At 44.0% G+C, this 11,041-nt stretch overlaps 7 non-coding genes across 7 annotated transcripts; 3 read left to right on the top strand and 4 right to left on the bottom strand.

The window, feature by feature from the left end:
* Nucleotides 1–177: 177 nt before the first annotated feature.
* Nucleotides 178–248, top strand: trnag-acc (transfer RNA glycine (anticodon ACC)). Its single transcript has one exon. It is a non-coding gene; the product is annotated as a tRNA-Gly (tRNA).
* Nucleotides 249–3,517: 3,269 nt separating this feature from the next.
* Nucleotides 3,518–3,591, bottom strand: trnai-aau (transfer RNA isoleucine (anticodon AAU)). Its single transcript has one exon. It is a non-coding gene; the product is annotated as a tRNA-Ile (tRNA).
* A 545-nt stretch (nucleotides 3,592–4,136) lies between these two features.
* Nucleotides 4,137–4,278, bottom strand: LOC148633326 (U4 spliceosomal RNA). The gene has a single exon (XR_015934000.1). It is a non-coding gene; the product is annotated as a U4 spliceosomal RNA (small nuclear RNA).
* A 2,988-nt stretch (nucleotides 4,279–7,266) lies between these two features.
* On the bottom strand, nucleotides 7,267–7,348 carry trnas-gcu (transfer RNA serine (anticodon GCU)). Its single transcript has one exon. It is a non-coding gene; the product is annotated as a tRNA-Ser (tRNA).
* Nucleotides 7,349–7,727: 379 nt separating this feature from the next.
* On the top strand, nucleotides 7,728–7,801 carry trnak-cuu (transfer RNA lysine (anticodon CUU)). Its single transcript has one exon. It is a non-coding gene; the product is annotated as a tRNA-Lys (tRNA).
* A 1,170-nt stretch (nucleotides 7,802–8,971) lies between these two features.
* Nucleotides 8,972–9,044, top strand: trnar-acg (transfer RNA arginine (anticodon ACG)). The gene has a single exon. It is a non-coding gene; the product is annotated as a tRNA-Arg (tRNA).
* A 1,020-nt stretch (nucleotides 9,045–10,064) lies between these two features.
* Nucleotides 10,065–10,206, bottom strand: LOC148633322 (U4 spliceosomal RNA). Its single transcript, XR_015933953.1, has one exon. It is a non-coding gene; the product is annotated as a U4 spliceosomal RNA (small nuclear RNA).
* Nucleotides 10,207–11,041: the final 835 nt, after the last annotated feature.

Below are 11,041 nucleotides of genomic sequence, written 5' to 3'. Positions count from 1 at the left end.
AAGAAGCGCGCCTCTTTGCTGTTCCTGGTGGTTTTAAAACGCCCAATCGCTTGTACCCGCTGCCTTGGAAATAAGTTCTTCAGCGTCCGCGAATGGCATTTTGCAGCTGTAAGCAGATGTCGACGCGTTTTGCACAGAGCACCAAAAAAGCGTCTTTTTTGAAGGCCCAGGCACTGAGCATTGGTGGTTCAGTGGTAGAATTCTCGCCTACCACGCGGGAGGCTCGGGTTCGATTCCCGGCCAATGTAGTGGCTTTTGCGGCAAGCGGCTCCATCACTTGCAACTCGCAACTGAAAACCTACTGAAGCTAAGCAGGTGTGAGCCAGGTCAGTACCCGGATGAGGGTGAGCTACAGGGAAAAACAAAGCTTCCAGCTGGAAGCGGTGTTAATGGTGCGCTCACCCTGACGTCACCCTTAACGCTCACCCTGAGGTCTGTGTTGGTCCCAATGCCACAGCATAGTGACAGACAAGAGTGTTGCGGGAGAAGAGAAATGTGTTTGAAGATTTAAGAGTGTCTTAGGTGCAGCAGAAATAAAGTGTCACAAATGCAAGTGGTTGGATTTCCATTGTTTAATATGGTAAAAATAAGCTGAAGTTATCTACCGGTCCGGCACAGTCTGCCATGCTTTTGTCATATACTGTAAAGTGGTGTCGAACTGGTAGTGTTACATTAAATGACAAAAATGAAGAGAGTTAAAGCAGCTGGAGAGGTTTTCTTACAACTTTTGAGCTGACACAGTTTTGGAAAATGTTTCCTTCACGCTGCACTGTACCACATAGGCAGCCAAGAGTCTCCAAAACAAAACAGAATTGACAGTCATATAATGTCCATTAACCCCGGTTTTAAAAGCAGCATCATGTCTGCCATCATAAGAATATGAGTCCAATATTTTAGAATATAGTCAGAATGACTTCTAACCTTACCTGTGGCGTCTTTAATCCCTATTGCTCAATGCACGGTGAAAGCATTGCATACGTGTCTGACAATGAGGAATGACAGTCATTTGCCTGTTTCACAAATGATCGTATTTTACTAGAGATTCTGTTTGGGATTCAGCTGTGCATTCGGACAGCAATCCCTTTCAAGAAATGATACGTTCTGGATGAGGTCAAAGGTGCTGAAACGCTGTATTTAGGATGTTTGCAGTGATTGTGTCTCCTGCTTCAACGCAGTGATATATAGATGTGCTCCTGTAATTTATTGGTACATGCCCTGGGCAGTAAGCAGTCTGAGGATTTATTTCCAGACGGCATAGAGCAGTGAAGTAGTGAAGTAGTGCAACACACTTTATCATTATATTATTAGAACCTATTCTACTTAAATTATAACATTATACACAATTTGAGTTCATTTTAAAAATTAAAAGGTAATGAAAGGAATGCATATTAATGAGAAAGATAATACCGATATGCATGTGATAATCTTCCTTATATCATGTAGTGCGTCATTTTGACACTTTGTGGGCATGAAATACAAAGAAAATCATGTTCTATGGTACAAGATAAATACAAAACTTAAGCTTTTATTTTAATAAGATTTGTTTATAAAGCATAAGCAATCATTTATTACATTAATATATGTGAAAATAACATTTTAGCATCATATTATTACATACAGGTCTTTAGCTTCAACACAGTGATATATATATATATGCTCACTGATTTTTTGGTACATGCCCAGGTCAATAATCAGAATGAGGATTTATTTCCAGACGGGCTACAGGTAGTGTTGTGAAATACTTCAACACACTGGATCGCAGATTTAGACCCCCTGCACTCTTACTCCTTAAAAACCAAAGAAATGAAGATATGTAGCAATCACATTGTAACAGGGGTGACAGTGACTTAATGCTTATACTAGTGGACTTCTGGTACCTTTAGGGTACGGTGTTCCCTGAAGGGCTCTCAAACCCCGCATTTCAGATGCCTAGCTGTATCGCTGATCTATTCCACCTCAGAATCACTTTTAAACCTTACCTCTGGTATCTTTAATCCCTATTGCTCAACGCATGGTGAAAGTATTGCATAAATGTGTCTGAAAATGAGCAATGGGCACCTGAGAGACTCATTTGCCTGTTTCACAAATGATCATATTTGACTAGAGATTCTGTTTGGGATTCAGTTGTGCATTCTGACAGCAATCCCTTTCAAAAAACGATACATTCTGGATGAGGTCAAAGGTGCAGGAACACTGTATTTAGGATGTGTTTTAAAATCCATTGACTGATCCCCGAATCCTGAAGTTTCTTCGCATGATATCGGGCTTGCAACCACTTTCTGAAAAATGATGAAAAATGCCAAAAATGAAAAAAAAGTTATCAATTCTAGAGCCTAATTTATATCTCCAAATAATTTTATGTGCTTCAGAAGAGCCCAGGAAAGTTTTTTGCATACATGAAACCACGCCCGTTTGCACGTAAGCAGACATGGTTGCACACACGACTTCATGAAAGCACGCGTGCATGCGAAGTCATCCTGTTGAGCATTTGAAAAGCCGCAACACGCCGCACTTGAAATAGCTCTTACATTAGTGGTAGACGCAGGAATCGCCTTTTTATTTACGCTCTTACCAACGCGATGGAAAGCAAAACAAAGCAAAGCAGAGCAAAACAACGAACAAACAAAAACCCTCACGTCCCGCACTTGCAAATAACGCCATTACGTGCCCAAGCGGTATTGTACGTCATCCTAGCACTGCACCCCCGGTGTACGGTATATGGGAACGAGCACACGCCACGAATCGTCTCGAATCACTCCCTACAGCTGTAAGGCACCTTGAAGCGTGCACCCCCAACATTCTTCTTTGCGCATCTGTGAAAGGGAAATTCTTGAGCAAACTCTGAACCAGCTCTAAGGAAAATAATCAGATTAGACATTACTTTGACTCATCTTTTTACGCTCAGTGCTGGATTGCTCAAACTCCAGCTAGGGTTAGGGTTAGCATTCCCACGCTACTTAGACACTTTGTTTATGCTCAGTGCTTGATTTTGGGAACTTCAGGACGAGTGGGAATTTTCTTCTATCTGTCAATTCTGTTTTGTTTTGGAGACTCTTGGCTGCCTATGTTGTACAGTGCAGCGTGAAGGAAACATTTTCCAAAACTGTGTCAGCTCAAAAGTTGTAAGAAAACCTCTCCAGCTGCTTTAACTCTCTTGATTTTTGTCATTTAACGTGACACTCGATGTATAACTGGAGCCTCACATATGCAAATGGTGAGGCTCCAGTTCGACACCCAGTTCCACACCACTTTACAGTATATGACAAAAGCATAGCAGACTGTGCCGGACCGGCAGATAACTTCTGCTTATTTTTACCATATTAAACATTGGAAATCCTCCCACTTGCATTTGTGACACTTGATTTTGGCTCCACCTAAGACACTCTTAAATCATCAAACACTTTTCTCTTCTCCCGCAACACTCTTGTCTGTCGGCACTATGTGGCAGCGTTGCATGACAACCCATCTCACCACGGAAAGGAACCTAACAGCTTTGGTAAGAGGGGAGAAAAGGACCTGGCCCGTACGGGGCTCGAACCCACGACCTTGGCGTTATTAGCACCACACTCTAACCAACTGAGCTAACCAGCCTCACGACAATGGTCCTCTCTGTGCTGACACTGCTCATGATGTTTCCCGAGCCGAAACACAGTGCGTTTTTCCAAGCCATTTGACAAAGCCCGCCCACTGAAAACTGCAGCAGATCGTGTAAAGACGTTCAACTTTGTAATTACTGCACGCACAGGAAGCAGAATAAATTCCTCTTTTCAAACTGTCAAAGGTTTGCTTTGCGAACGCTGCAGGACATCGCACAATCTCTTTTGAACGGGGACAAACGATTTCTTATGGGGCGCAGTAAGTACAGAAGATTAAAAAGCTCCACTCATGCCGACGATGCAGCATGAAGAAGCGCAACCTAACGTTTGACAGACAAAGGCCGGGCGCCGCTACGAGCAATATGAAATCAAACTGACAGCACACAGCGTTTCGCGCTTACTCAAAAGTGATCTCGACAGACGCTGTTCTCTGCATAACGCTGAAAGAGCTAAAGAGCGTTTCTGTTGAGACGTAACAAGCTCGTTTCTTTTTACCATGATGTCACCATGACAAAATCTGTCTTTAAACACCTTGCTCAGTCTCTGACGAGACTGTCAAAAATTGCTTTCGCCGATTGTATTGCAAACCGGCGGAAGCGGGGTATTGGGAAAAGTTTTCAACTAGCAATAATCGCGCCTCGGCTAAACCTCACAGGCTACGATACTGCCACTGCGCAAAGCTGATGGTTGCCAGGCAACCGCGGGGATCCTATGGAAATCGTTATCGATCGTCTCATGGCATGTCGTTGCTGTAACGCTTCATATTTGTCCTCTTCTTCATCTAGCTTGAGGTTTTGAAGAATTTCATGACAGACAAGGGCTCCGTCGGGAACAAAGGGCGTTGTGAGAAAACCGTTGCTTATTTTCAGCAGCAGAAATACAACCCTTTAAATACAAGATGACAGAACAATGACGAAGGGCATGCCGGGAGGAACTCATGCACTACAGAGGAAAGGGGGCGGGCACGTACAGTTCACATTCAAGCCACAAGTACTCTTCTCGGATGTTGCACAAACAAATCCTAACGTCTTGAAAGCATTGCAGCATGTTTGTGTCCCACTTCCCGTGGCTGCAGGACGACTGACACGAACGGACAAACACAATCTGTGGCGTTTAGCGTGACATAGTCTTGCAGGCATCGTGCTGTCTCACTGCAATACTATACCGCTGGAGGAAACAGTCCATCTGGCCATGAAACTCATTTAAACGTCTAGCTACAGCAACTAACTATATCATGATTTATTCAGGATGTGTGGAATCAGCACGTCCCGGAGACAGCTTCCGAAATCGTGAGCATTCTCTGGTGGTAGGGGCGTTCAAGATGGCGCTCAGGTGGGAGGTAAAGTTTAGTGGTTGAGGAGTTTTTTTGAGTTTTTCATGACCTGAATGTTAATTTTTGCTTTTTTTGACTACAGAAAAATAAAGACTTAACACTACTTGTTTAAACTTCAGTTATAATTGAAAGAAAAAAAAAAGATTTTTTTTAGGTTTAAGAATTTCGATATGAGTAACACTGGGAAAAGAAAAGAGAGTGCTGGGTCCTCAAAGGAGAAATCTAAGATACCTCAATCGTATATGTATAGCACTACAAGAAAATCGATGGAACTACAGGGAAAAGTGAAGCAGCTGGAGGGGACGTGGAAAGAGTGCTGGAGATGCGCTCGTACGGTAGAGCCGGAGTCCCTGCCCAGCACCCCTGTGAAAACCCCGGCGGCCAAGAGAGGAAGGGGTGACCTGACGCTGGAGGAGCTCCAAACCAACATCTTTAACATGATGGGTGAGCTGAAGGAAATGATTCGATTTAATACAGTCGCAATCGAAAGTCTTAAAAAGTCCATGGACTGTGTGTTTAAAGAGGTTGAAGACTTAAAGAGTGAAGTAAAAGTTCTTAAACAAGTAAATACCGAACAAGAAAAGCATATTAAAGAACTTGAATTGAAAGTGAACGATGTAGATAGATACTGTCGACGATGGAATTTAAAATTATTTGGAGTTAAAGAGGAACGTGATAAGGACCTTGTTGCAACAGTGAAGGGTATCTGTAAAAGGACCCTGCCGGACCAGGAGGACGTAATATCGGCCATTGACTTTGTTCACAGGCTCGGGAGAGCGAACATGTCTGGGCAAGTGCGCCCCAGATCGATTATAATACAGTTCACCAAGAGGACGGCGAGGGACATGCTGTGGCGAGCGGCGAGGGGGAATGAGTATTTGAATGGGAACAAACTGAGGTTTGCAGAGGAACTGTCTGCCGCGGGCAGGAGCACCAGGAACCAGCTGTGGCCCCAGGTTGAAGCTGCCAGAAGAGAGGGGAGGAGAGCCTACTTTGTGGGAGCGAGGGCCTTTGTGGACGGGAAGGAGATTTGCTCTCAGTGACTGCTCAGTTAATGATTATGTTTGGTTTTATTTGTTATACCAGTATATACTAGTGTTTCTTTAGTGTTAGTTTGGAATGCTGTAGTTAAGTGTTAAGGACTGTTATAGTTCTGGTTCTTTGAAAAACTCAATAGTTTAGACAGTCTTAGAGTTAGTTATTTGCTTTTGTGTATGTCTTTTTCATGAATGCCAGAGGTACTCGAAATGTTGTTAAAAGAAAAACGTTTTTTTTGTTTTGTAAAAAACTGTGCTGAGTTTTATTTTTTTACAGGAAACGCATGCATGTTGAAACTAAAGTTTATAATTGAGAAATATTAAAGCAAGGAAAATATGATACATGTAAAATATACAATTTGATCACATAATTACTTAATTACCTCTGGTAGTTAAATGTTTTTTTTTTCTGCTGCGTTTTTTTTCTCTTGTACATGACTCTGATCCTCTTGTTGTATTTGTATTTGTAAATTCTACATGTTTAATAAAAATAAAAAAAAAGCATTATAATCAAGTGCAGGAGCTGAGGGCTTTTGTTTTGTTTCGTTTTCCATGGCGTTCGTAAGCACGCAAATCAAAGGCAATTCTTGCGTCTAACACGAATGTAAATGCTTTTGAAAGTGCAGTGCAGGGAATGCGCCCTGCCCTACAAATAAAACAGGTCTACGGATCTGAAACCTGCTCCACGGAAAACAGTTCTGTTGCGCTTTTGATCAAAGGGAGATTCTCTGTTCTTACTTTTTGATGACATAACACCCAAAGGGGCTTCTTTGGAGCTGGATTCCAACCAACATCCTAAAGTTTCTTGGCGGTATCCTTTACAGTCCTCTGTTCGGTCGACAAGGAACAGAAGGGGGCAGCTTTCCTCAACATACAGCGCAATGTACTGTAGTGTTCCCCTTCATTGAATTCGCAGTTCTGCATCAGACCTCTAACTCGTTTCCTTAGCTTGGATTTAAGCCACGAAGCAGGCTTCTACTGTATAAACGTCTAGAGGAATCACAAACTATTTGAGAGGCCATCATCCCAGGGGGAACTGACAAAGTCTATCCCTAAACACCTAGCGCAGTCTCTCGAGAGACTGTCAAAAATCGCTTTCTCCGTTTGTGCTGCAAGTAAGTGAAAATGCGGTCTCAACCCAGAGCCACTTGGCAGCAGCGGCACGTAAATACTGTTACTGCCACTGCTCGATACCGACGTTAGCTTACTATACCATGTTCAGCCACCGCTAGAAAATGTAAGGCTCTAGTACTGGAGCAAACAAAGGGAGGGCCAACGTCGAACGGGCACACGTAGAGAGCAACGAAGATGGGACTCAAACCCATGCGTGCAGAGCACAATGGATTAGCAGTCCATCGCCTTAACCACTCAGCCACCTCGTCGACAAAACTGAGCTGTCCAGACATGGGTTGGCGCGCTCCAGATGATCTTTTTCTTTTTTTTCCCTCGTACTCGAGGGTCCTTTTCCTGTTCCACATGCGATTTCAACATTTTCCTTGGGAGATGTCAAGCCAGCAAGCCACTGCTGTGGTTCAGTGGCCAGTGTGGAGTTCAGTGGCCCTGTTGTACACAGAAAGCACATTGAGCTCCTTGGACATGAAAAGTTCCAGATAAAAGCCATTTGTCATCCTTTCTCTTGGTGTCGATGTTGCTATTGTATGTAAAGGTGGCAACTTGCTCAGCGAGCAGGCGGAGCACACACCGAATGCAGATGTGTCTGAGTGGTGTGTCCAAGTGGCTGCAAAAGGACAAGACTCCCGGGGCACCGTGGCTTAGTTGGTTAAAGCGCTTGTCTCTTAAACAGGAGATCCTGGGTCTGAATCCCAGTGGTGCCTTCTTTGTTCTGTCTTCTCGAACAGAACTGGTCCTTACAGACAACCGCCTATGGCTAGACTTAATTAGATGCAAGTATTCATTTCCTGTCTTTAACGCGACTTGTTTTTCTTAAAATGGATGGAACTTGCAAAACATGAAATACAAACATTGCTAATCAGCGCTAGCGGCTGGCAAAAAAAAAGAAGTCAGCAATGTTTTTTTTCTTTAACCTTAACCCTGCTAATGGAGAAGAGTTAAACGACCGAGTCTATGCAGCTTAAACGGTGCTCACGTCGGGTTCTTAGCTGAAACGGTGGTAAATCACGCTCACCGCAGTCCTTAATCTTTTAAAAGGATACAAAATTGAACCTAGTCGCCACATCACATACATCCTGTTCAACGATAAAAAGGTGACATCTATCCTCGATCCAGAGTAAATCTCACGTTGAGGGCATATTTTTTTCCACTTTACCATGAGTCAGGCTCAGCTGCACAGAGGCGAGAGCAGAGCAATGAGGTCACGGGGACAGGGGAGTCACACGCTGGCGGTTTAAACACGCGGAAGAAAACTGAGGGATCCACAGTATGTGGACCCTCCGTGCGCCATCAGTCCGCACTCCGGACTCTGAATCCTGCCATCCAAGTTAAGATCTCGGCGGAACCTGAGGCGCAGTTCCTTCTTAAAACGTAATCTGGTGAGCATTTCTAGAATCGTACTTGTATAGATGCAGCCCTTAATGTGTTGCTAGGTTAAAATTGATGACTTCTTGAACTTCAGTAGGCAACTGCCCTCTTGATTTCGGATTTAATTTCTTTATTACAGGGGCGCTTTTATGAAGACAGAGTCATGTTCAGGTACTTTGCTTGATGGAGGAAGCATATTTCGGACTCTGTGATCTGCTCACCTGGAAAGGTCTGCTGTACTACTACAAGAGAGAAGTAGAGTCTGGAAGAATGGACAATTTTATGATGCTTTGGAAGATAATGTTTTTTTTTCTTTGAAATCGAAATGAATCAGAATATCAGTGCAAAAGACAAACTCTTGGTTTGGTTTAAAGAGATATGGTTTTAAAACAGACAAAATGTAGAAAACAGGTGTTTCTCACTTTTGGAAAAGAATGGACCGGGGGTAATATTTTACTAGTTGCAGTGCTGATCTCACTGGGTTACAGTCCTGCAGTGTCACACCAGGGCCAGTGGCGCAATGGATAACGCGTCTGACTACGGCTCAGGAGATTGCAGGTTCGACTCCTGCCTGGCTCGGGTCGTTTTTAAACGCATCGGGCTACTCCCTAAGTAGTCTGTGCTACTTACTGCATTGTAATCGAACCCAGTAAGAGATTTCCTTCATGTAAATGAACTGCACCTGACAGCTTTAGAAAAACACCTGGGCTCAGTACGGTGCTGAGAGCTCAGCGTTGCTGTTCTAATTAGCACGCACTGCATCGACTATGAGCCCGAACTTTTCAATTATTCCGATCAGTAAGTCAACACGTAGTCCACATGAACGGTAGAAATATTCTCTTGTCTGTCTCTTGTTTGTATAGAACTGAATGTCCCTGACAATGTACTGTTAGTTTTAATTGAAGAACGGCATTTGTGTTCAAATATACCAGACAAGTTTATGTAACTGCTCATGCGACACTCAGTTGTAATTAGTCAAGAAATAAAGTCGAACAACAGCTGCGAGTTTGATTGTGAACGTATGAGATTGCAGCGCTTTTTACTTCCATTGACAAATGATAGATATTCGAAGAGAGATCCTTCAGACCAGCAAGCAAACCCACGGCTATTTCGGTTTTCTATCTAGGCAACGTTGGTGTCTGCAATAGCATACATGAAAGCGTGATGCAGGGTGAGCGCCCCCCCACCGGCACCATTAACACCGCTTCCAGCTGGAAACTTTGTTTTTCCCTGTAGCTCACCCTCATCCGGGTACTGACCTGGCTAACAAATGCTTTGCTTCAGTGGGTTTTCAGTTGCGAGTTGCAAGGGGATGCAAGTGATGGAGCCGCTCGCTGCAAAAGCTACTGCTTTGGCTGGGAATCGAACCAGAGCCTCCCACATGGTAAGCGAGAATTCTACCACTGAACCACCAATGCTCAGTACCCAGGCCTTCAAAAAAGACGCTTTTTTGGTGCTCTGTTAAAAAAGCGTCGACATTACCTCTTTCAAAAGGCTTCACTTTCCTAGTCACATTACAAGGCTCATTGAACCCGGGCTGTTTCCTCCAGCGGTATAGTATTGCAGTTAGACAGCACGATGCCTGCAAGACTATGTCACGCTCTGACGAGACTGTCAAAAATTGCTTTCGCCGATTGTATTGCAAACCGGCGGAAGCGGGGTATTGGGAAAAGTTTTCAACTAGCAATAATCGCGCCTCGGCTAAACCTCACAGGCTACGATACTGCCAATGCGCAAAGCTGACGGTTGCCAGGCAACCGCGGGGATCCTATGGAAATCGTCATCAATCGTCTCATGGCATGTCGTTGCTGTAACGCTTCATATTTGTCGTCTTCTTCTAGCTTGAGGTTTTGAAGAATGTCATGACAGACAAGGGCTCCGTCGGGAACAAAGGGCGTTGTGAGAAAACCGTTGCTTATTTTCAGCAGCAGAAATACAACCCTTTAAATACAAGATGACAGAACAATGACGAAGGGCATGCCGGGAGGAACTCATGCACTACAGAGGAAAGGGGGTGGGCACGTACAGTTCACATTCAAGCCACAAGTACTCTTCTCGGATGTTGCACAAACAAATCCTAACGTCCTGAAAGCATTGCAGCATGTTTGTGTCCCACTTCCAGTGGCTGCAGGACGACTGACACGAAGGGACAAACACAATCTGTGGTGTTTAGCGTGACATAGTCTTGCAGGCATCGTGCTGTCTCACTGCAATACTATACCGCTGGAGGAAACAGCCCGGGTTCGATGAGCATTGGAATGTGACTAGGAAAGTGAAGCCTTTTGAAAGAGGTAAAGCACTGCACAACGGAACTGAGGGAGAATCTTACAGGGGATTCTGAGCGGTGTCTGCATACACGCAGTCCGATACGGGTGCTGAAAGCTTGAGCTACTCTCAATGTCATGCTGCCTTTCCTCGGAGTAAATCTGTTACATTGAAAGAATGCTTCTGGCAGGTTCAAAAAGGGACCTTTGTTAATTGGAGAAATCAATGATTTCGAATGAATTCTGTATGCGTTAAAAGACAGCTATACACAGAAAACATGCAGGACACTGCTCATGATGTTTCCCGAGCCG

This window comes from Lepisosteus platostomus, unplaced genomic scaffold, assembly GCF_059453375.1.
Source record: "Lepisosteus platostomus isolate fLepPlt1 unplaced genomic scaffold, fLepPlt1.hap1 Scaffold_47_H1, whole genome shotgun sequence".
NCBI lineage: Eukaryota > Metazoa > Chordata > Actinopteri > Semionotiformes > Lepisosteidae > Lepisosteus > Lepisosteus platostomus.
Note: the sequence above shows the minus strand (reverse complement) of the source record. Positions and strands in the feature narration are given on the sequence as shown.